The sequence below is a fragment of the Prosopis cineraria genome, unplaced genomic scaffold (genome assembly GCF_029017545.1).
Source record: "Prosopis cineraria cultivar Desert tree isolate PC_DT_omini unplaced genomic scaffold, ASM2901754v1 PC2, whole genome shotgun sequence".
NCBI classification, from domain to species: Eukaryota; Viridiplantae; Streptophyta; class Magnoliopsida; order Fabales; family Fabaceae; genus Prosopis; species Prosopis cineraria.
In genome coordinates, this window is record NW_026555333.1 from 33,079,985 (window position 1) to 33,107,295 (window position 27,311).

The 27,311-nt window shown below is 33.9% G+C and overlaps 1 long non-coding RNA gene across 1 annotated transcript; it reads left to right on the top strand.

Annotated features, from left to right (window-relative positions):
* The first annotated feature begins 4,848 nt into the window (after positions 1-4,848).
* LOC129302020 (uncharacterized) lies at positions 4,849-13,005 on the top strand. The gene is made up of 3 exons (XR_008591141.1): positions 4,849-4,962; positions 8,344-8,405; positions 12,673-13,005. It is a non-coding gene; the product is annotated as an uncharacterized LOC129302020 (long non-coding RNA).
* The last annotated feature ends 14,306 nt before the right edge of the window (positions 13,006-27,311 follow it).

A 27,311-nucleotide genomic window follows, 5' to 3' on the forward strand; every position in this document is an offset into this window, starting at 1 on the left:
TTTTGAAATTTCACGACTTGTAAAGGCAATTTTTGGTCCATATGTCACAGAGCATACAGCACAAGCCGCGGCACGTGGTACAGTGAGATTCATTCTCACCGTGCATACTTGCTTCTACTCAAAATGCTCTCCTATCACTTGTATCTATCCATACAACACACTAACAAATCAAATCAATAAGTAATCATCCAAATCTCTAATCCCACACTAATTACTACTTCATCCTCAGTTAACAACTAATTACGGGATTAAGAAATTTAGGATGTTACACTAAGTGACAAATTATATAATAGGAAGATTGGTAGGTGTAGGTGAGGTAAAAAGGTTAGGAAAAGATAAAGGTGTCTTAGGTTCACTAACATTAGCTATGAGGTTTGCAACTAGTCTATTAAGACTAGATTCATCTACATTCTCATCAATATGGAATTCATGTTTGGTATTTCATTTGACTTTGGTAGAGAGGGCAGTTTATGCTTTGGCACACCATTAAAAGGATGAATTTCCTTGTCTTGGTTAAGATGGCTTTGGTTTTAAGGATTAGGTTGTTAGTCAGTTTAGTGTTGGGTTTGTGCCTCTGGTTGACCTCCTAGTTGGTTTAGTGTTTGGTTTTCAACTTCTTGCTTAGGTGAGGTAAAACTAGTAGGGTAGGTATTTTGAAATGGAAATGATTGGAATGGGAAGAGGATGGGGAACCAAGGCTTAAGTGAGTTTTTGCTTCAGGTGGTCTAGTAGAGGTAGAGGTAGGGGATGTTATTACTTAGACTGAGCTGGCTTTTCATGGTTGATTATGAGATGCAACAACTTCATGTTCTTCTTCATCCAACCCTAGATGTTGCAAGATCCTTACTACTTTCCTGTTGAGCTGGTCTTGCTTCTAACTTAGTGATACCATCATGTTTTCTAGCCTAGTAATATCAATTTTCATGTGATATATCCCTTCATCAATCATGCATTAAAGGTTGTTGAGAATTATTGCTAGAAACTCATTGGATATTGGCCTTGTTAGATCTGGAACAGGCACAGAAGACCTTGCTTCTCGTTCTCTAACTTTCTTTGTTTGCACAAAATCCTTGCCAACAATTTTGAACTTCATCTTATGGAGGACTATGTCTTGGAACTCCTTTGGATACTTGACCACCCTTTCAAGGTACTTAATGTTATACCTCTTCAAGATTGTTGAGAAGAGTGTGGGGTGTAAGTTAAAGCAACAACACCCAAGAGGGGGGTGAATTGGGTGTTTCGAAAATTTTTGATTAAACTTTTCACAACTTTAGCATAGTTCAAGATGTAATTTGAAGTTTCAACACAATAAATCAAATTAAAACTTAAATATTTCAGTTACAGATTTATCAAAACACTTGATTAATAATATAATTGATGAATACAAGCATTAAAGCCAATACAAATAAGTAAAAACAGTTTTAGACATATTAGAACAACTTTGATAGAATAAAACAAATTTTCCAAAATACTTTCAAAGTTAAGGATGAATTCTTTTATAAAGATTTTAAAACTTTTGTGAAATATAAACTTTTTAATACTTTCAAACTTTTTAAGAGAGTTTGCAAAGTATGATTTAGCTATATTTAAAGAGAGTAGAGTTAGAAATACTACATAGTCAATTTATCCTACTTCAGTCAACCACTTGGCTTGCATCCAGTCCCTAAGCTCACATTTGAGATTTTCTACTATGACATAATTCCACTACAACACAAGCTTCAATGGGTGCTTACCACCACAATATAGTCCACAAGCTTTCACAAACATTTGTAGGCTATTACAAGGTCTCTTACTACACTAATAAGTCTCCTTAACCCCTTACTTTAAAGATAGTGAGCACCCTCTCAATACACCCAGGAAATCCTTTCTCAAATCTCTTTAATAACAAACATTGTTTCTTAATATCAAATCCTCTCACAAAGAGATGACTAAGGACACTCTTTAGGCACACTAAAAAACTCTCTCAAAGAGTGAATATAACAACGTATACTTGAAAAATAGCTTAAGAGCCTTTCACATGAACACAATGTAAAATGATGGTTTGATGCAATTTCTATATGCCCACTAACTCAAGTGAGGTCTTATTTATAGATTTTCATGGTCCAGGATTGTTGGAACATATAAGATACAAAATATAGTTGTTATACACATGTGAAAGTAATTTATGACACAAAAAGCACTTTTCTACAAAAACCATTAAATGCCTTGGATGATCTATATTCATGATTAGCTTAATTATTAGTTCACTTGATCCAAGCATGGACCAGTTTAGGTTCAAGCGTGTTTGATAAAGGTTGAAGCACCAAAGCTTCACTAAAAGCCTAAACACTCATTGGCATATTATGTACCAAGTGTGAATGAATGATACACACTTCAAGCTATGAAACATGCTTGGACAACTACTAAACCAAGCTTGAATAGCTTGTTCAATGACAAGGCTCACTCTAAGTCAGACTTGAAGACTAACAAGTGTTTATCCATTCAAGCGTGGACTCTAAAGAATCCAAGCATGGATTGCTACTTAGGCACACTTCAAGCTGACACTTAGAATCAATCAAATGTGGATAAAAATAACATCTAAGTGTAAATTATATTACAGAAGCATGACCAAGGCATATAGTGAATAAAGCATGGACACATAAATGTCCAATCGTGAATCAAGCATATAGTGCTATATCTCACTTCAGATTTTCTAATTCAAGCAAGGTCCATTTATGGTTTAAGCTTGAATAAGATCTACTAACTCTTATATGCATAAAGAATGGCCAAACATATGTGGGACACTCATAGTCTAAGTATGAATAGAACAGTGAGAATCATGAGTACATGCAAACATATTTTAAACATGCATGGATATATCTTCTCCTTGTGTGGATGAGATTTTTAGCCTCAAGGACATATGAGCTAATGACTTTCTATATGGTGCATTTTTACTTCAAATCATGTTTTTGCTCTCAATTAATTTTCCCAAATTTATCTAAAAGAAAAGTAAATTAAATACAATCTATGAATGCTCTCTTTCTTCTCTTGATTTTTATTTCTCTTGAGTGCAGCATGCTCATGTTGATTCCATTATTTCTTTCCTCATGCTCACTTGGTTGTGTCACTTGTCTTATGATATTATGATATGCACAAGTAATAAATACCTTTCTCTTGGTTTTATTATCATCAAAATACTTAGTTCAACAAGGGGTAATGATGATTTCTCTCTATCTTTTTTTTCTTCTTGTCTATATCAGCAACCCACAGCACTTTGTGAGGATGTGAGCATCTCTTGCTCAATCTCATTGCAAGTCTTGAAAGTGGTTCTTTTGTTGACAAAAGAACCTAGCCACTACACATGCCAACATCTTATGCTTGAATGGAAAGGAAGTGGGCACTACTTCAAAAAAGAATATTTACATCACTATTTTATGTCAGTTAATTCAAAAGCCGATGTAAAAAAAATGACAATGGCATTTTTGCAATTACGAGTGAGAGTTATAACATCAATTTTTTGAAAACTGACGTAAATTTTTTTTCCACGTTGGTGTATTAAAATTGACATGGAAAGTTTATTTAAAAAATTTAAAAAAAAAGTCAGTTTGCACGTCAATTCTTGAATAATTGACATGAAACTAGATATCACATTGGTTAAGTAAAAATTAGATGTGGTATCGCTTACATCAGAAAGTGAAAAGATGCTCCCCCACTGATTTTTTGAATCAGCTTTCATCTCTAGTACTCTACTCTCTCTCTCTCTTTCAAACTTTTGAGTGTTGTACCATTTGAAAGCCATCGTCATCCACCCTTTTGCTTGCCATCACCGCCATTTGCATCTACCATTATTGATGTTTGGGTTTGCCATCACTATGTTACTGCATTTTGCATTTGCCATCATTAAACTCTTCTTGTTGGTGGGTTTTCTTTCTTTTAATGGGTTTTCTTTATCATTGTTGGTGGGCCTCCTCCTTCTCAATTTTTCTAGTAGGTACTTTCTTCTTCTACCTTCTCCCTTGTCGATTATTGGGTGTTGCTATTCAATGGGACTTTCAGGGTTGCAATTTCTTCCTGAGTGGATTTTAGGTGAGTCACATTGTTGTTTTTCTATGTTTTAATTGCACTATCATAGAATAGGCTAAATATAACACCATATATTTGAAATTTATAAGCTAAAAATGACAAATAAAAAAGGTGCTAAATATTTGACGGTTTTTCAAAAAAAAAAAACATCATGTATTGAAACAAATAATTGATGGTTTCATGATAAATAACCATTAAATGTATATTTTATCTGAAATTATGTTATATAAATATATTTGAAGACAACCATCAAGTATATAAATTATATACTTGACAGTTGTACCTTAACAAGTGTTAAATATATAATTTTAAAAAGAAATTAAAAAAGGAAATATTTACTTGACACTTTTTGTGAAACAACTATCAATTTTGTTTGGCTAATACTTGACAATTGTTCTAAAGAAAGCATCAAGTAAGTAATACTTGACAGTTATTATGACATAACCATCAAGTATTGCCTTTTAAATTTACACTCTAGAACCTTTCCTCTTCACATTTCAACAACTTGAACGTTCTCAAAAACATGCCCAGACTCCTCGAAATCCATTTTTCCTCACAAAAACTGCCTAAAAACACAAATTCACACTTGATTCATGGTGGGTTTTTCTTGTGGGTTCCTTTTTCTCAACTTCGTGCATGGTTTGTTCATCTGAGATTCTATTTTGTGCATTTTGTTTTCATTCTCCAACCCTTAATCTTGAGTTTCTCTCTTGTCTTCTTAATTCTTTTTTGAGTTTAGTGTTTAGTGTAAATCCCATTTAAAATTCCTCATCTTGCTTTCAATAGTGAAAATCATGGTCTTCTCTCAAGTAAGTTGAAAATCGTGCTCTTCAATCAAGGAGGACCTCCTCTGCTTCTTCATCCTCATTCATTGTCTTCATCCTCATGTACTTCTCTTATGTAAGTTGACCTATCCTTATTCTACCCTTTAATTTCTTCCTTGTGGTATTGTTATCTATTGATTGTAAGTAGGGTGTTAATTAAAATTAGTGATTGGAATATGAAATTTTTGTTCATCTATTCTTGTGACTGAATATATATATATATATATATATTGCTTTTTGGTTTTAGGTTCTTTGTTAATAATTTTGGTTTCAGGTTCTTTGTTAATAATGAGGTTAAATATAGGATTATATAAAAATTATTTTACTATTAGGCATTATGATTTTGTAAAAATTTGCTTCCCTTATTATGGCGGTGGTGATAATTTTGTCATTGGATAGCTTGATTAGGTGTAGTTGAATTATATCATGGGTTTTTAGGATGAAATTTGTGTATCAATTGTTGTTAGGTAACTTCATTGAGTATAATTTAATTATATAAGTACTTGCAAGTTGAAATTTTTTATAAAGAGAGGGCATAAAGCTCAAAAAATAATCTTTTCTAAGTTGTTATGCTGCTGAATTTTTTACTATTGGGTGAAATTATATCACTTGTTGTTGGGTAACTTGATTGAGTACTTGCAAGATGAATTTTTTTAATAAAGAGAGGACATAAAGCTCAAGAAACTCTCCTTTTAAGCCATTATACTACCGAAATTATTTCAATGGATAGCAATAAAATATAGCTATTAGTTTTAAATAAGATTAAAGAAGGAATGTGCAAATACATGGTTAACAAATTATTGACTGATTGATCCTTGTATCTAACTCTTCCACTATGTAGAAGTAGTCAAAGTCACTAATAATATTTCCCTCTTAATTTTTCTAGGAATTATGGATAAGGAATGAATGTCTGCCAATCATCTATCTAAAAATTATTAGGGGGTTGTAAACTTTGTTAAGGTTGCAGTTAAGCATGCAAAGGACCTTGCTAGAATTGTTTGCCCATGTTTAAAGTGTGGGCTTATGAAGTGGGTTAGTTCAGATACTTATGAAGAACACTTAGTATTTAATGGGATGGATCAAACTTATAAGTGTAGTGAAAGCTGTGCATCATCTCCTAATAATTTTGACACATATACACTTGAGAAAGATTGTCTCGAACAAATGGCCAAAGCGATCAAAAAGGGCCAGTGCCTATTATAGACAATAAATTTAGTGGTGGCTTTGTTAAGACTTATGCTTTGGCTATGAGGATGAGTTGCTAAGTGCCAATTGTGGATATTATTAATTTTGACGATGGGCTATTCGGTAGAGAGTCATTTGAAGTCGTCCGAGATGAAATATTAAATGAAATCTTCAACTAGGATATGGTAATCACTAGTTTGTTGAGCTTTTATTAGAGGTAATTACTATTACAGGATAGGCTTTTAACAACGAGTAAAAAATACTTTTAACAGCAGTTATAGAATTGTTATTGTTTCAAAAGATGTTAAAAGTTTATACTTTTAACATCAGTTGGACAACCACTGTTAAAAGTAAACTTTCAATAGCAGTTCTAAAGTCCACTGTTAAAAGTTTCATGTAAAATTAATTTTTGAAAAAAAAAGGGGACTTTTAATAGTGGTTATGACTTTAACCACTGTTAAAAGTGAAATTTTAACAGCAAATAACAATGTTCTATACAATTTATTACCAAGCAGCCAATTCTAGTATATATAAATAATTAAAATTTCAATACAAAATTTTATAGAAATTACGCAAAACTCAAACGGTCTATACAATTTCCTAAAAAATTATCTAAACCTTACATACCATTGTAACATCCTGAATTTCAATCTAAGGAACTAGTTACTAAATAGGGATAAATTAGTAATTAGTGGATTGATTGTGGTTTGAGATGTCGAGTTGATATTTTGTGTTGTTTGGTTAATAGGATTGAAGGGTAGAATGGCAATTCATGTTGAAAAGCATGTGCACAAGTGAGATTGGCCTCATTGTGCCATGTACCACGATGGAAGCTATATGCACCACTGTGCATGAAATAAAACTTTTACTTAAAGGCTAAGTTAGATCATGAATATTGAAAGAGAACAAAGGGAAAAATGAGTGAGAGGCTGAGGAGAAGGCTTGAGTGCTAAGGCAACCATTATCCAACTATTAAGAGTCTGTTTTGACTAGTGACTTGCCGGGTAAGTATCGTATAGCCCTAGGCTTCATTTCTACCCATTTTCATTGAATTTCATTGGTTAAGAAATTGAACCAGGAAGTTTTAAGGTGATATAATGTAAAAAAAGGTTTAAAATAGGCTATCAAATATGGAACTAAGGTTTTGTGACTAATTAGGAGTTAAATGGTTAAGTTTTGAGAATTTGGACTCAAATACCTAGTTAATTAGGTTAAAATGGTGAAATTGGGTGAACAAATGTGTTAAGAGGTTGTTATGATCATTTGAATAGCCTATAAAGCCAATGACTATAAATCTTAGATTTATAAATTCAAAAGGTATTAATTTAACCATTTGGTGTGTTAGGGGATTTGGTTTCTCCAAATCAATGCCTATGTTAAGTGTTGAGAATCAACATGAGGACATCGTGTTGTGTAGATTGAGCATTTAAGAAGTTGCTCATGAGAATCTATACCTTGTTAGTCTTCTGTGATTGGTAACCTATAGTAGAAAGGGTAAAAAGTAACTGAAGTAAACCTTTTTACTTGTTCATTTGTGAAATTGTATAGAAGTATGTTATATAACTATATGCATTGTAATTTATGAACTGATAGAGTAGCAGAATTACAAAAGTATATGCATGCGAGTGCGTGAGTAATGTATGAAATAAATTTAAAGGGACATATGCAAACATGTGCATTGCATCGGTGAGTATACCCTAGACTAGGGTAGGGGGTTACGGCTCTCCTCTGTATAAGTCTAGGAAGTCCTGATAATTTAGAGCGTAGAGTTTGACTCTGCTATAACGGACCTAGGAGATCTCGATGATCTTGAGTGCAAAGCTTAACTCCAGCACAATGGACTTAGGATATGGAATGATCCATAAGTATACCCTAAACTAGGGTAGGGGATCATGGTTCGACCTTATGTAAGGCTAAGAAGTCCTAATAATCCTGAGCGTAGAGCTTGACTCCACCATAACAGACTTAAGGGACCACCTATACACGAAGAGGATACCAAGTCTAAACAAAGGTATGGTGGGTCCTGTTCCATACTATTGGAAGTCTTAGTCCGATATAGAGATTACTCCACCAGGTGGAACTAAGAATGCATGAATATGAGCATGAGCATGATGAGATTAATGAGAATGAATTCTTGTATGTGAATACTATACGTTTTTATTGAAATACATGCTGCTTTATCTCTTGTTTATGATTTTGCTTACTAACTGATAATTGGAGTTACCTTTGATTTACTAGGACGTATGTCTTACTCTGTTACTTTTGTACACAGGTAAAGAGAGCACGAGAAGGTTGGGAAAGAAAATGAGGAAAGAGTAGCCTCAATTAGTAGTGGTATGATTGCTACTTGTGTAAATGAATGTATAATTAGTTGTTATAATTCAATTGCCAACTAGAATGCATATATATATGAGAATATGAAATGTGTGTGTGAATTGTTGATGAAAACTTGCTTGTATATATATATATATATATGATGTTGAAGCTCGCCAGGGGTGCCCCAGTGATGGGTATATGGGTAGGCTTAGATGCGATCCAAGCAAGTATATTGTAACTTGTTCCACTAGTGTATATGTGTGTGTGTATGTGTGTGTGTGCATGTGTGTGAATTGATGTGATGATTTGTGAAATTACATATGTGTCTATAAGAACTTGACACAAATGGTAAGGCCAAACTCCATTTGGAAAAGTTGAGTATATTATGCTTCCTGACCATATGGTAAGGCAGAGTCCTAAATGTAAGGGTCAGATGATTGAATGTGGAACAAGTCTATGTGTTTATATGATTGTTTGTGTATTCTTCATATAAGCCCATAATTGTGTAATGTGGCATTGAGAGGCCAAAATGGGCAATTGATATGATATGTGTTTAGAAGTGTTAATTAGGTGTATATGATTTTTTTGGACTTGGTTCAAGGCCTAGAGTGGTCTAATGGGACAAGGAATAAGAATTGAGTACTTAAGGTGCAAGTTTTTGAAAGAAAGGTTACTTTTTGCACCTAAGTGTCTAATTTTAAATTGGACCGTCAGATCAAGTCCAACCTTATCTCATTAGATAGATTATGTTGTAAGCTTTGTATGGGGTGCTTGAATCATTTAAATCAAACATCAAATGTGAAAATGAAACATAGTGAAATTTTGCCATCTAAACTACCATCTGATAGCAGAATTTACTATCATATGCACCATGACGCATTGTATGCCACACCGTGGCATATAGCATAGAAAAGAATAGAGTCATTGCTTTGTACCATACGCTGTAGTGCATGGAGGTGTGAGCTATAGTGCATGGCACTTTTCTAAGAGAAAGATGTTGTGCTTCTTTAAGTCGTAGTATTGTATTTATACTTTTATTAGCCTTCTTATTTGAATATATATTTTAAGAAGTCGAGATCTTGTATATTGAAAATAAATAAAGGGCTATTACTCTATTATGATATGACTATTGTTGTTCATTGTGTATGGATGTTAATGGTATAGTTTGGATTGAGTATGGACTTTACAACTATCCATAAAATATTATGCCCAAAGTGTGAGGATGTCGTCAATCTCTTCCTCAAAAAATGGATCCGTAATGTCAAATATAAATTAAAGTATAAAATTGTAATTAAAACATTAACTAATTCAAATAACAATAAAATTAGCTTTTAAAAAAATATAGTTAGCTTATTTGTAAATTCAATCATTCCTAATGTGATGATGTTGAACATATGCCTCATCACATATATGCCACACAAGCTAGTCTTCTATGGTTGCCTATGACTTTATATAAAAACATATATATAAGCAATTGGGAATTGATAATAAATATTGATAACTGAATAAGTTAATAAAGTGTTAGTTTAACTTACCTTTGGCTTAATCCATGTAGGATGCTTTAGCTCATGTGCGTGCTTTTTTTAGAGCCATTGTTTGATATGTTTTCATTGCCCTATGATAAATATCACAAGATTTGTAAATAATATGTCCATAAAAATTGATATTTTTTGTACAAGTACACTTACAACTCTATCGTCATCTTTATATCCTTATTTGGTTTGTAATGAATGGAGTATAAGAAGAGGACTGTGTTACACTTCAGTGAAAGAACAATCAGCTACCAGTGGTCTTTACAAAATAGGATGAGTTATTAGTAAAAAGCTATATATAACAAAAAATTATTATAAATTGGTCCTTATGAATGTACATATGGAGCCACGAAATCATCCTTTTTGACTTCACATATTAGTTGCTGGAGTTACCAAGATCTGATTTCTAAAGTATTTCCTTTCTCTGTCATGTGATGAGGGCAAAGAAATATGAAATTATCACCTTTGCCCGATGTAGTGCACAAACGATGAAGGTACCTGTGATAATGCAATCATAACATAAATAGCTCAATTGACATTATGTTCAGTTGACTTTTCGAGAGGAGCCAATTCAAATCTTCTCGTTCAATCATCAATGGATTCTCCATACCTGCAATATCCTTTTCCTTTGCAAAATTTTTTACTTGTAATGATTTATCATAGGCCAATAAAATTATTTGTTAGAGAGGAGTCAACTTTGGTGGTTGCAGTTACAACAAGGGTTGTGGAAGCTTCGATAGGGGATCATTTGGCAAGGGAAGCTGAAAAGGCAAGATATATTTAACTAAAAAATAATATAAGAAAGAAATATTTAATAAAATGTATGAAACATTTAATAAAATGTACCTCAGCTTGAACCATACTCACAAGTCTCTTGGGCCATATGATAAAAGTACTAATAACTTTAGACACAGCCTTGACCTCATCAATAGAGAATGAGATGAGTGCCTTCGCTACTTTTATATCTTTTACTACTACTCTAACTTGATCTTGTTGCATTTTCTTGTGGTAGACAGTTTGTCCCAAAGTATAAATCTACCAAGAGCGACCAAGCATCTATCAGGATCCTCTAGATATAGCTCACACGGTTCATAGGTGCTTCCTACTGAAGGACCCTCTGACACGCATCCAAGAACATTACTCTCTTTTGTGCTATGAAATTTAGGAGATTGTGTGTGAGGTACATCGTGTAACATCCTGAATTTTTGATTTCTACATTAACATTGATTAGGAATTGAATTAGTGATTTAATATGGGATTAAGATTCTGGATAGTGAAATGTTGAATTGACTTTTTGGGATGTTATAGGAATAGATATAAGCAAAAGAAAGAAGTCCCAAAGCAAAGTGTGTGGGTACAACAAGGATTTTCCTCATTGTGCCATGTATTACGATGAAGGATGGATGTGTTGCAGTGTATGGTGTAGAATTTTGATAAGTGCCTTCATGTGTAGCTTGTGAAAAACAAAAAGGGAAACAAAGAAAAAGGGGTCAGGTGTGGAAAAGGTGCCAACCTCTGCTAGGACAAGTGATTTAGAGAGCAAGGATGACATTTCTGACCTGTTAGTTATTGGGTAAATCTCTTATTGACTTGACCTTTAATTCTACCCTACTTTTTATTAGTTTTAGCTAGTGAGAAATTAAATTCAAAAGTTTTAAGTAGATGATTTCTTACCCTATAGTAATAGAAAGGTTCTTCGGAACTAAATTAGTACTTTGTGACTGGTTTAAGTTGGAACAATAAAGCTTTAAATCTATAGGCACAATTTGCCCTAATCTAGAGAGAGAGTAGTTAGAGAAAGTCTGATTGTGAGGGAGTTAATGCATGATGTGAATGGTAATTGGTCATAGTGCGTGTGAATGAATGCGAATAAAGGAAGTGATGGTGATTTGATGTTTAGTTATGGTAAATGGCACTTTTTGTCAATAGAGTTATTGACTCTGGGTGTCTAAATTGTGTAGATCCTAGCGTGTGACATGTGAATTATAAAAAGGAAGCTTGAATAGGGTTGTTGGAACACGGGTAACCCTTTGTCACGAATAGAAGGGGTTAAGGTGAATTTGTTTTATGGTGAATAAAACAAATGGTGAATTTGTTTTATGTTTAGTAACTATTATAAAACTATATCTATATAGTTTTTTATGTTTAGTAACTATTAAATGGTGAATTTGTTTGATGAGTTTTATGCATGATTTGACATTGTAAATGATTTTAGCATGACAATCGAATTGTGAAATGAAATTTGAAAGGTTATTAGTTTTGATTGATATATATATATATATATATATATTTGATTGATATATATATGTTATATATAAAAGTATATGATGTGGAAATGCTAATGAGCAGTGAAACTTATGTGAAAAAGAATGATTATAAGGGGTGGGAGCTCACCCAAGATATATGGAGTTGTGTGTGTGTGTGTGGAGATAGGAGTGAAAAATTCATATGGTCGAGCTGGCACTATAGGACATTCAGTGCGACATTACACGAGCTGCTACCATAGGTGATCTAGTACAGCATATTATAAGACTGTTACTATGGGACATCCAAATTCGGTGGCTAGATGATCATGCTAGTGTGTATTTATATGGAAATGCTTTGAAAAGAGGAAATTCCTACTTACTTTGAAATAAAATTGTTATTATTCTAGTTTTATTACTTTGGCATTGTTATCTATGATAATAGACATTAAATGAACTATATTGGTTACTGAGATTTTGATCTCACCCATGATTATTTATATTTTTTAGGTTCTCATAATGGTGATGCAAAGGGAAAAGACATAGGCTAAGTTGACACCACCTACTAAAGCCTTTTTGTAAGAATTGGTGTAATGAATTTGAGTATAATAGTAGTGGTTTGTATATAAGTTGCCACAGGAACCACACTTGTGCATAAACATGTGAATTGTGTGTATATGTATGACTTTGAGTTCTAGCCCACTAAATTTGAGTATATGTGTGTATATAGTGAAATTTTGTTATGGGCTAGTGGATATGTTCATGAATATGTTTTGTGCGTGTATTGAGGAGTTTGGCCTTGTATGGAAATGAGTGTGAAGAAAATGTGAATTTTGCCTAAAAGTGAGTACTGGGCAGTTTACAGGCCAAAAGTGTGTATATGTGATATATTGTGTAAATAATTAGTTAATTAGGTGTATAATATCCATTTGGACATGGCCAAGGCCCTATAAGTGGCTAATAACATATGGTTTCAAATGGTGACATTCAAGTGGCAAATTTTGACTTAAAATGGTCAAAAATGCACTTGGATGTTCAACTTTTGAAAAAAATATTGAATTGAAACGAAACTGGTGTCATTAGTTGAATTTTGAAACAAGCTTCGTGTGGGCATTTAAACTACCCCAATCGAATATCGGATGCGGAAAAAGCTGCTATATGACACTAGAATTAGGCGTGTGTGCCGCGACGCATGTATCCACATGCCACGTCGCATGGCACAAAGCGGGCAGTTGTGGTTGCTGTGCCCCATACCGCAGTGCATGATCCCAGTTTTGACTTGATTGGGGTTAAATTGCACATGTTTTCTTGTGAATTTGGAGATGCTTTCGCTATGTATTATTTTACAATTTGAATATGTTATTAAATGATTTTGGAAATGTTTTCTTTGAGATCCCAAAACTTTCAAATTAAATTACTTTGAATTGATTAGTAATATGAGTAGAGGATTGTATGGTAATATCAGTGAGGGCATTATACATTGGCAGTCATCTCTTGTCATGAGGACATAAAGATCATCATCTCTTTTTTCATTTTTGTGAGCCGGGCTTCCAAGCAAGCTTCCAAATGTAAGATCTAGAATTTCAATCTAAGAAACTAGTTGCTAATCAGGGGTAAATTAATAATTAATGGATTGATTGTGGTTTGGATATTGAGTTCATATTTTGTGTTGGTTAATTGTTATAGTAGTAGGATTGAAGGGTAGAATGAAAATTCGTGATGAAACTTGCTTGTATTATGTGTGATACTGCATCTTGTCAAGGGTACCACAGTGATAGGTACGTAAGTAGGCTTATATACTAGTCATGCAAGTGTATGTTATTGTATAATTTGTTTCACTTGTATTGAATGTGAATTGAATGTGATATTATATGTGTTAGATAGGAAGGCGTAACAAAAGATTAAAAATTTTAAATCTCTATCCTGATGTGGATCAAATGAACTTGTTTAAGTCAAAGTCGATAGAACAAGTACCTTTTTAAGTATGAGCTCTTCATGTGTTGTCTTCAAGAAATTAGATTTTAAAAGATGACAACGTAGATCTGCTCCCTCTACTGATATCCACAAGAATAGCTTTCAACTCAAATGGCCTGTTAGCTCTCGAACGACACCTTTCTTTAGGATGTTTTTATGGCTCTCACTGCATTTTGCTGTCATGACTTTTTTAACTCTCTCACACACATGAAACACATTCATATTACTTATAATAGAGGTATTGTTGACTCCTAATTACACCCTAACTCTCGAAAGTTGCTAGACTGCCCGGATGTCTTATGGTAATAGTCCCACTATAATGCTATACCAGATTACCCAAGATACCAGCCCGTAAAATGTTGCACCCAATGCCCTATGATGCCAACCCAACCATGTACATTTGTTTCTACCATCTCCACACATACACACATTCACATGCCCTGGGTAAACTCCCACCCCATATAATCATGCTTTTCACACACATTTCACTGCTTTTCCATGTTTACATGCTTTACATACGTAAATGCATATATACATACATACATACATACATATTCCTTTCATTCAAAAATGGTAGTCATACAATAACCTTATTAATTTCACTTTTCATGCCAAACCATACACAAAAGTTTACAAAACAATAAATTTACAAGTATATGTTTAGTTCTACACAGTTATAATAGCTACTAAACATAACAAACTATATGATTACCTAAACCTATTTGTTCACAAGAAAGGGTTTCCCATGTTCCAAAACCTTAGTCAAACTCCTTCTCGCAATTTCAACACATCTGACACGAGAATCTACACAATTAAGGCACCTAAAGTCAATTACCTTATTGACAAATAATGTTAATTATAGCAATCTAGCACCTAATCATTATCATTTCCTTTACTCGTGTCCATTTCCACGTTTTACAACCCTACTATGAAATTTTTGCCATTACTCTCTCTCTAAATTAGGTTAATTTAAGGCTACAACTTTAAAACTTTATCATTTCAACTTAAACCAGTCATAAAGGTCTAGTTTAGTCTCAGAGAACCTTTATATTACTATAGGGTTAAAAATAGCTTAAACTTCAATTTCTCAATAGCTTAAACTAAGAGAAAATAGAGTAGAATCTGAGATTAAGGCAATTCAAGGCTTACTCAATAAGTAACAGGTTGGACACGTCGTCCTTACTCCCAAAATTGATTGCCCTAGCAGAGCTCCCCCTTCTCCTCACTCTACTATACTCTTTTCTCTATTTCTTTTATGTTTCTCATGAGCAGGACACATTTTTATTCACCAAGTTTCTACACGATGCACCATGACACATCTATCTTTAGCCAAGCGTGTGGCATAGTAAGGGAATTACTCACCACGCTCACACGCTCTACTTCGTCACACCATTCTCCTACTCAAATATATTCATATAACATTTCAAGGAGTTAAAATAACATTTCACCATCCATAATCCTAATCTCACATTAAGTTACTAATTCACCTCTTAATTAACATTAATGCAAGAGTGAGAAATTGAGGGTGTTACACATTCCATCCTTCATTTGACATGCATTCTTATCCATTTTCAGCACCTAACATTGATCATACATCCCATTTGCATAATCAATTTCAAGCATATAACTTTGATTATCTACCCCAAATCATGATCATCTCCATCCAATTCACAATTTTGAATTTTTCAATCCCATGAGTTTTGAATCCCATCTAAGAACTCATGTTGAGTATACACCACCCATTAACATTGAGCATCTAGAAAAATCATGTTTGCAAAGGGGAAAATTTTATTGTGTGCATTGTGAGGCTACCTTCTACTTCTATTATGATTGTCTTATTCTAAAAGTATATTATGAACCACATAGAGTAGCTAAGGCCCACAAGAGAGCAATTACATGTTTGAAGTTGAAGATATGCAAAAAGTTGCTCACGAAGCTATACGAACATAAATACATCTTAACCCACTAAATCTGCAAAAGAGAAGGAGTCAATCCAACCTTTGCTTCAAGAGGTAATTTCTCCTATTCCTATTGAAATTCTTCTTCACATTTGACTTTGTCTAATGATGAGCATAAGGATTTGAATGATGATGACATAGATGAAGAAATTATAATTGAATTACCTTGGATGTTTGGTCATGAACCATATTATGAAAAAAAATATCCTTGGGAGAAAAATACTTGGAGTTCACATGATAACTTTCTTGATTTAAATTTAAATATCATTGAAAGTGTTGACTCTTCACTTAGCTTAAACAAAGAAGATGAGATGGATGATGATGGTCGGGATGATGTATCTTCTGTGCTTAAAACTCTAATTTCTTCTTTTGATGTTGTTAATAGTGCACATGCACTTATTTTTTCTAACCATGATGTGCTTGAAAAAGGTTGTTTACCTTCTTTTATAGGTGAACAAAATAAAGTGGCCGAATCGCCTCTTGATTTCAATGAGGAACTTGCTTAACTTGAAGAGGCCATGGACTTGAATCAAAATTCTGCATCTATTCCTCTTGAAACCTTGCCAATTATGGAATAAGAGCATGAGAATTTTAAGTCCAATCATGAGGTAGAAGAGGCTAATGTTCAAGGCTTATATGAAATTGAGGACAAGTCACAAGAAGAAGGGAGTTTGGAGGACTTAATGCGTGAGGAAATTGAAGTTCAAGGAAATAACTTTGCAAAGCCTAATGGTAAATTGAGTGATGTTGATCTCATGATTGAAGAATTTAGTGATGATATTTCCTTATTGTCTAGTATTGATTCACATTCTCATATTTTCATATCTCTTTGTACTTGTTTGAATGATTATAGATGCCAAAATTGTTTGGAAATTGATGAGTACTTAGATAATGGTGATACATCTTCTCATGAATTACTTGATGATAATAAAATATCTACTATACTTGAGCTTTATGGGCATGAGAAGGGTATTTTGTCTTATGATATAGGTACAAACACTAAAGGAGCCAATTTTAAAGAATTTTCTCCACTTAGGCTTGATGTCCATAAGGTTCCCAAGCTATTGGAGGAAAATTTTACACTTAGAGTACCTTTGTGCATTGAGATAATTGAAGAGATTGATGCTCTGTTTGGTTGGGAAGAAAATATGGGTGAAAAGAAAACATGGAGAGAAAATAGATTTTCCCTTGTTTGAATAGGGAAGAAAAAATGAGAGGAAAGAAAAAGCAAGAGGAAAATAGGGTATGGGACCCACTATTTTTTCCTTCCAACTTTTCTCTCCAAAAGTGAAGGGATTTTGGGAGTTAAACTTTTTTCCACTATCTATCCTCTCTCTCATTTATTTCATGCTCTGACTCTCAAGGGACTACTTAATTACATTAATTTAATTTTAATTAAACAGTTTGGTTTATAATTTTTAACTTTTATAGTTATGAATTACATTAATTTAATTATTTAATTAAATAATTTAGCCATTGGCTAGATCAAGTAATAAACAAGCATTAAAATAAGTAACATAATCACATCATATAAGATCACCACAAATTGCATGCATGATCCCTAACCATCCGGTCCTCCAATACTCCCGCCAAACCAGTAGGCTATTTCACATAACCAAATCACATGTATGGTCCCCAAGCTCACCATCCATAGTAGGACTAGGTCTTTACCATTTTAACACCGTATCCATTTTATGCAGATTCACCGCAATCCCTTCTGCCGACACAATATGTCCTAAAAATCGGACCTCTCGTAGCGAGAACTCACACTTACTAAGCTTGGCATAGAGCTTGTTGTCCTTCAAAATTTGTAGCACAATCCTCATATGCTTCGCATAATACTCCTCATTTTCAGAATATATCAAAATGTCGTCAATAAATATCACTGCAAACTAGTCCAGGTAAGGCCTAAATATGCAGTTCATGTAGTCCATGAAAATCGCAAGTGCATTTGTTAACCTAAATGGCATGACCAGGAACTCATAATGCCCATATCTAGTACAGAATGCCGTCTTGAGCACATCCTCCAAGTGCACTCTCAATTGATGGTATCCTGACCTCAGGTCAATTTTTGAGAACACCGAAGCTCCCACCAATTGATCTAACAAATCATCAATCCTTGGTAAAGAATATTTGTTCTTCACCGTCACCTTATTCAACTGTCTATAATCAATACAGAGCTGTAAGCTACCATCCTTCTTCTTAACAAATAGCACAGGTGATCCTCAAGGTGACACACTAAGTCTAATAAATCCTTTTTCAAGTAACTCCTCTATCTACTTTTTCAACTCAGCTAACTCCATTGGTGACATTCGGTATCGTTCCTTTGAGATTGGTTCAGTTCCTGGCACTAGGTCTATGGTGAATTCCACTTCCCTTTCTAGAGGCAAACCGGACATATCATCCTTAAATACCTCAGGGAATTCATTTACCACCCCAATCTTATCAATATTTCCATCATAGACCCCATGCATTGAGAAGAAAACCATATAAGCCATACACCCTTGTAGCATCAGTTTCTCTGCTTGCACCACAGATAAGAACTTAGACTCACTAGGAATATTAGCCGGTATAGTAAGTACCGATAAGAAAACTGTCTTCTTAGCACAGTCCAAGGTGGCATTATTTGCCATCAACCAATCCATACTGATAATCATGTCCAAACCCTTCATAGGAATTCAAATCAAATCTAAAGTAGTCGAATGATTTTCAAACCTCACTTCTACATTCAAACATGCTTTACTAGTCATATCAGATGACCCAAATGGCATAGATACTTTAATCACATAGGGGCAATTCATGCAAAGGAAGTCCCAACCTTTCTATACATTCATATGAAATAAACAAATGTGTAGCATCAGAATCAAACAATGTTTCAATTTTCTGCTCGCAGATAGAAATAATACTTTTTATCAAATTCGGCGACGCTCTTGCCTCCTCCTGAGATAGTGTGTAGACTCGTCCTAGAATGGTAGATCTCTGCTCTGCCATCTTCACTCTTCCCTCAAGGCATTGTCTTGCTAGATGGCTAGGTTTCCCACATTTAAAACATGCCCAGCACCTCCTAGGATGTGACCGCCCACACTTAGCACATGATGGTGGTTGAGCTGTACTCAAGGTTAGGACAGGCATATTAGAAGCTTGTTGGGATGGTTGTGGAACACTAGAACTCCTAAATCCACCCTCTAAAATGTTCCTTGAGTCTATAATCTTCCAACAAAACTCTTCTTGCTCAGTGCTACAGAACTACTCGAGCCATAACCCATCTTCTTAGAGACTCCTCCGGAAGGGCCTAAAGAGGATAAGAACCTCCCATGACTATCTTGTCTCTTTCCTGCTTCTCCTTCTCGACCCCTTCTTGCTGCAATTTAGAGCCGATTACACATGTCATCATATGTGGTTACTCCTAGCAAAGTAATTTGTTGTCTATATTTAGGCCTCATCTTTTCTAAAAGCCTCTTAGCCTTCCACTCACTATCATTAGTCTCATTCAGATAAGTAGAAAATTTTGATAGCTGATTAAACTTTTGGATAAATGCTTCCTCATCAAGATCTCCCTACCGAAATGCATGAAACTCGACCTCTTTCTCATCTTTAAATGCTGGAGGAAAATGATAATCAAAGAACATTTCCTTGAATTGTTCCCATGTTAGCTGGCATCTATCTATTGGTCTTGCAGAATTCCACTAGTGTTTAGCATCTTCAACAAGATATACTGTGGCTATAATCACCTTCTGTTTCGTAAAGCACGATACCACCTCGAAGATTCTCAACTCTCTCTATCCATTTCTCCGCTTCTCCTTCCTTCATAGTTCTATTAAAGGTTGGAGGATTAAATCGAGAAATAGCCATCCGTTGAGCATCTCCATCCGCTCTCATCCTAGACGATCTAGGTCTACTACCAGAACCATGAGATGGTTTCAATCTGCTCTCATGAGCTTCCTCTTGTCTCCTTTATTCCTCCTCATGACCTCTATTACGGAGCAGAGTGTTGTGGTCTTGTACAGTTCTATGAATATTCCTCATCATATCTCGTAATTCTTCTAGAATTGCATCATTACCCTAGGGCCTTTGTTGTTCTACTCGTATCTCTGGCTGTACCTCTGGTATAGGCCCATCACTCTCCGGTAAATTACCAGCATTTTAAGTACTTCTTTTAACCATTTTAATCCCCTCCTAAGGAAGAAATCAAGTAGAAAAGGGGAATTAGTGGGAAATAAAGGAAATGAGACAAAGGGAAAGAGAGTTGTGTACATAAAGTTGCCAACTAATAAGAATGAATGGAATAGACACATCACCATAACCAGATCTCCGAACCCAAGAAACTGATACCAAACTGTAATGTCTACCTTGACATTACCAAAATTCAGTACACTATCACAACAAACAATCATAATTAGGAGCAAGAATTGCTTCTAAACTCACATTATCCATATAAGGGTTAAAACTAATAATCTTTTAAAAATAATTGTGGAATAATTGAGATCCCATAAAAACCCTTTAAATTGACAATTTAAGTTCAAACTTAATGATTTATAAAGGTATTGAAAGAATGCAAAAGTTTTGGGAAGCAAACCACTTTAAAATAGGGCCAAAAATGTCATTTTTGAGTGTTTTGGTCCATGCACCGCGGCTCGTGGTCCAGCACCATGACATGTGGCACAGAAAGCCAAGTTCACTCACTGTACCGTGTGCCACGGCTTGCACAAAATACGCCACAATGCACGTGTCCATGACAGCAATGCTATCATGACAGCTTTTCTGGACGAACTTTGAACGTACGCCATTTTCACATTCGATGTCCGATTGGAGTGATTCAAGCACCCTCGTGAAACTTATTCAATAAGCTAACTAATGATATAAGTTTCTTTATGATCCAACACCATATGGGAATTTTAAATGCTCGAATGCAAAAGTCAATTTTTAAAGCAATTTTCAAGCATTCAAGTACCCAAAACTCATAGCTCATACCATTTATCCATTGTAAGGCTTGAACTAAGTCCAATGGATCAAAATACACTTGAGTGACTAATCAAACATACAAAAACATACCAAACACAAAATTTGGCCACTCAATGGCCATTTTGCCCAATATGGCCAAAATACCAAATCAACATCATCTATGCTATTTGGCCTCTATTGCCATATAATACATTATATATACCTTATCATCATATAGATAAAATATTCATTGTACTTGTATTAGTATTTTAGCCCATCACTACAAAAATTCCCACATATTCACATCATATACAATATAGGGCTAAAATACGTAACAACATAGTATGAAACAAGTACAACCAAACAAAATGATATGCATTCCTAGTTGGCAACATAAAATATCATATAACAAGTTTATGTACACCACTCAAACCAAAATCAGGCTTTACAAAGAGTGTAGCAGATATGCTAGCCCCTGCCCAATTCCCTCCCTGGCTCAGTCTCACTGGTAGCACCTGTAAAATGATAATCCACAGGATGAGATAAAAATCTCAGTAACTAAGATAATCTACATTATTGATTAACAAGCCAAGTTATAAACAATCATTAAAATAAGTAACATAATCACATCAAATAAGATCACCACAAATTGCATGCATGATCCCTAACCATCCGGTCCTCTAATACTTTTGACCGAACCAGCAAGCTATTTCACAGAACCAAACTACATGTATGATTCCCAAGCTCACCATACATGGTAGGACTACCCGGCCAAGGTGTCCTAAACCACTTTTGGACTACTGTTTCCCCCTATTACAAGTAATTGGGGTGTTGTTACTCCAACTTCGCACCCTTTTGGGTACTAAAGAGAGTAAATCTCTAACACCGCACCCATTTTCGGGCACTAAGGAGAGTAAATGCTGCACCTGGCGTCCCAAGGTGCTATCAATGCCATATAGACTTAATCTTCACTATCTCTACTAGGGTGACCTCCCACCCTCTAATATGCCACATTTCACCACATATCTCCACTTGACCATGCATAAACAACTTTCCAAACAAATATAACAAATTTTACCATTTACTTCATAAATATAGAATTTCACAAACTAATACTCCACTCATTTTCTAAGATAGTTAACCCTTAAAGAATTTATACATATATATATACTCAACAAATCATAGAAAAGCAACTTGAGAATAACTTATACAAGATAATAAACAATGCAAATTATCTAGTTACCTCAACCTTTTTGTTATTAAAAGGGTTACCCGTGGTACTAAATTTCTTCTTGTGTCAAGGTAAATCTTCCCACACCATAATCTACAATAACAAGTACTATATGTTAATTTTCCCACACCCTTAAAGAATTTATACATATATATATATACTCAATAAATCATAAGCATTATTAGCTAATAATAACCTCCCAATTCTCATATTATTAACAAATAGACTTGTCAAAATTAGAATTTGTTCACATTATCCCTTCAAGTCTCCTTCTAACTCTATCACAACATAAAACTCAATATCTCAACTTATCATACTTCAAAATCCCATGATCAAGTTAGGGCTTGATCCAACTTCCACTAAACAACAAAGTAGCTTCATATTACCACATATCCAAGATTAATAAACCTAAATTAAACCTTTAGAGTCAATAGAAACCTTCAAAATATTGACTCATGGCTTAATTCAATCAGACCAAATTCTCACTCTTCTAAATCCCATAGAAAATGAGATGAAAAGGTTGAGGAAAAGGGTAGAAAAGTTACTCAAGAGTTTGAAGGCTCAAAACATCTTCAAAATCCTCCCAAATTGATGCCCTATCAGTGCCCAAACTTGCCCCTTCGTGTTCTAGGTTTTTTACCCCAAAATCTATCAATTTCTGATGATTTGTAAAATTTTAAGTTGCCTGCTATGCCATGTGTCGCAGTGCATGCCATGATTCACGACGTAGCGAGCAACAAATTGATTTTACTCCCCCCGATGCCTCCCAACTTGATCCAACTTTCATCCTATCTCAATTTAGAGCCAAATATGACCCAAAAATCTAATTAGCAACCTAAAAATATAATTAAATAAATTAATCATATTTTTAACAAACTTTGGCTAGGTGATTCTACAACTAAAGATGAGCTCAAGGCTAATGAGAGCATATATTGGTCTAAGGCAAGCCTACAATTTCAAGTTGGGGTGATTTGGAGGTTCAATTGATAGTGATCATGCTAGATGTAAAAAAGTGATAAAAAGTGGTGAACGAGTGGTGAAACAGGTGAAATGATTTATATATGTAAAATTTGAAGTGAAAATATGATATATGTTATGTTTAGCTATATATATATTTGCTATACTTTCATATAGTTACATGTGATATTGTTAGTAGTGAGTTATTCTATTACTGAGATTTTTATCTCACCCCCATGATTACATTTTTACTTAGAGTATTATGTAATGAACTAAATCTTTTGTGATTAAGGTGTGAATGACTTGCCATAGGGATTGCATGCATGTTTAAGTGGTAATTGGTAGAGAATAGTAGTGATTTTTGTGAATCTTAGCCCATATGTGTGAATATATGATGAAATGATAACCTGAGGCTAAAATATAGTTGTAATTATGTTGTAAATGTTATAGTGGTGAGAAGGAATCGAATTTATGGTGATAATATGGTGAAAAATGCCGAGTGAGCCATTTTGGGCTAAGTTATGAAGAGTTGTGTTTTGTGGAAGTAAGCCATTAAATGGCCAAATTGTGATATACATGTGTATATGCTTTATAACTTGGTTAATCAGGTGTAATAGGTCTTTTTAGACTTGATTTAAAGCTTAAAATTATTTAATAAGATTAAGGGATCGATTTGAGTGCTTGGGTGTGTAAAATTTTTTAAAAAAGTGACTTTTTGCACCTAAATGTCTAAATTTTGATTGGACAATTAAATTGATCTCATTAGTTAGCTTATGAGTTAAACTATGTGTGAGCACTTAAATCACTCCGATTGAATGTCATATGTGAAAATGGTGCATGCCGAAAGTTCATCATTTATGCTGTCAAATGACAGTAGCGAAATTGAATAGTGCGCCGCGGTGCATGGTGTGTCATGCCATGGCACATGACATAGAGAAGGTCTGGGCTTGTGGTTTTGTGCCATATGTCATAGCAAAAGTGTTGTCCGTTGCGGCGTATAGCCCAAAATCAGACCTTATTTCTTTATTTTGAGTGTATGCAATGAGTGTTATGAATACATATGATTGTTTTCCACTGCATAATACTCTGAAGTCTTATAATAATAGATGATTTTGCAAAATGAATCTTAGGCCAAGTTTTTCAAACAAAGTATTTGATTTCAATCTGAGGTTTTAATACAGATTAAGTTAATCTTCTCCTTTATCTGGTGGATATTGGAGAAGGTTACATAAATTAGGTTGTATCTTCTTTCACCCTTTCTTTTTACTTTACTTTGTTTTATGCTTTGATTTGTTGATTGAGTAAATTGCAAGTTTGGGAGAGATGAATCTAGTAGAAAAGGTAGCATTTCATTCTTTTTGGTTATTTATTTTGTTTGAAAAAAAATATGCACTTGCATTTTTGTCATGCAAGCATTCATATTGAGTTTACCTTGTTTCATCATTAGTCTATGCATACATTGAGGACAATTCATGATTTAAGTATGGAAGAGAGACATAATTATTTTGTTTTGTTTGGTTTTGAAATTTTTTTGAAAAATTGAAAAAAAATGATTTGTTTTGTTTTGTTTTGTTTAAGATTACTTAATGACCTATCTCTTTGAATGGATACTTTGATACTTAAGATGTGGTAATTTTTAAGATTGAATAGAAGTGAAGTGAACATTCTTTTACCTTAAATCGAAGGATAAGAGTGGCACGTTACATTTGATGGAAGAAGCCAAACACTCATGTGTGACTAGTTCTTTAGTGATGATATCTTCTAGAATTTGTTTCACTTCTTATTTAAGACCACAATTCTTGCAGTTGCTTGATGGAAAATGAAAGATAGCATTCATAAAAGGATAGCCAAGGTGCTAATCTATTATTATTGATTATCCTTTGTTAGCCACTTGAGGTTTTGGTTTGATTCTCAAAAATAAATATTCACCCTATTTTTCCTAAGGGATGCATGTTACACTTTTATATATTTTTAATATGCATTGCATGTCCTAGATCAAGTGAGTGAATATTTATTGTCATTTTTTTATCCATTACTTTTTATCCCCTATTCTCACACCATTATATCCATTATTTTTATTGTTTTCATAAAGAGTTAGGGGCAACAACAAAAAAAGAAAAGTGAAGAAAGATTTATATATATATATATATATATGAAAATAAAAGAAATAAAGTTGCTAGGAAAAGAAACAAAAGAAGAAGAAAAGAAGGTGAAAAAGAAAGAAAAATAATAAATAAAGAAGTTGCCTAACTCATTTACTTTCATTTATTTCATTGTTTCTTGTTATTTTTCTCCATTCTCATTATGTTAAGATGTTCACTCAATTGAATGTGGTTATACTTTGCATATTAGGGGATCTACCTTAACCATAGCATTATTTTGATGCTCGTCCTATTTTCTCATATGTCTTACTTATATATATTCTTTTATAACCCACATTATAACCTAATAAAGTCCAATTAATTCTTGATTGCAAATGCTAATTTAGTGGTAGAGATGTAGAAAGGTAACTAGCTTATAGTAGGGTTTGTCCTAAGGAATCTCGAGTGAAATTCAATACCTTATACAATTTGAGTGATGAGAGCAAATGTAACATCTTGAATTTCTTAATCCTGAGGTTAGTAGATAATCAAGGGAAAGTAGTAATTAGTATGGGATTAAAGATTTGGATAATTACTTGATGATTTGACTTGTTGGTATGTTGTATGACCAGATACAAGTGAGAAGAGTGCATTCTGAGTCGAAGAAAATGTGTGTGGTGAGAATTATTCTCACTGTGCCATGCGTCGTTGCTTCTGCTGTATCCACCGCAATGCATGGACCAAAAACTGCATTCTTAAGTTATGAAATCTAGTGATTTTCAAAGGTAAAAATTGAGAAACACACGATAGGAGTAGAGGAAAAGGGTTGAGGAGCTAGAGCAAGGTATTTGTAATTGGAAGGTGATTGGATCAATAACTTATTAGATAAGCTATGTATAACTCTTACCTTTCAATCTATACAAATTTCTCTGGAAATGAGTTATAGAAAAATTGAATCAGTTAGAATTTGAGGGGTTTGATTCTTGCCCAATAATAATAAAAAGATTCTCAAGAGTTAAATTAGAGCTTTGTAACTGGTTTAAAGCTGAACAGTAGAGCTTTGAACCCATAAGCTTAATTTTGGCTCTAGAGAGAGAGAGAGATTAAGGCAGAAAGTTGGTTTGAGTGAAATAAGATCGGTTGAAGTGATGTAAAGCAGTAATTGAGTGGTAATGAACCTAGAATAGATAAGTAGAAAAGATTTTATGGTTAAATATAGCCCTAAGTATATTAGTCTAAGGCAAGCCTATGATTTTGTGTCAGGGTGATTTGGAGGTTTGATCAGTAGTAATCATGCTATATGATGCTGTGATATGCTATGAGATGACATAGAATCCTATATGAATAATAAAAAGTTGAAAATGAGATATGAGATATAAATGTTATTTTAATGAGATCTCAATGATATACTATACTTTACTTACATATTATTGCATGTGATAGTTAATAGGAGTGAGTTATTCTATTACTGAGATTTTTATCTCACCCCCATAGTTACATGTTTACATGATCGGGCAATGCTTAAGGCAGGGGAAGAGAGTCTGGACCAACTTGAGTTGCGAAGCCGTGTACTCTGAGTTTGTGTAATAAACTGAACTAAGAATTGTGCATATATATGTATATATGAGTTGCTATAAGGTTGCATGCATGACTTGAGTAATGATTTTTGTGGAATCATAGCCCAATTATATGTATTTTTGATGAAACAAATTAGGGCTATGATTTCATTATATTTGTGTTGAATTATTATTGATTAGTGGTGAATCTTAAGCTCAAATGAGAAATTATGATGAAATGAGTAATTTTTTAGAAATTGTACCCTAGGGCCAATCACTGTACTATGCACATTGTTATCTAATGAATTTCTCTTTTGTTATCATAATAGTTGCATGTTCAATATGATAACTGTATCCCTGGATAAACTATAATGATTGACCTAAATGTCCCTGGTTGGTTATCTTTAAGGGATCATAGATGAAACAAGAGTGGTATGACTTTGATTAATTA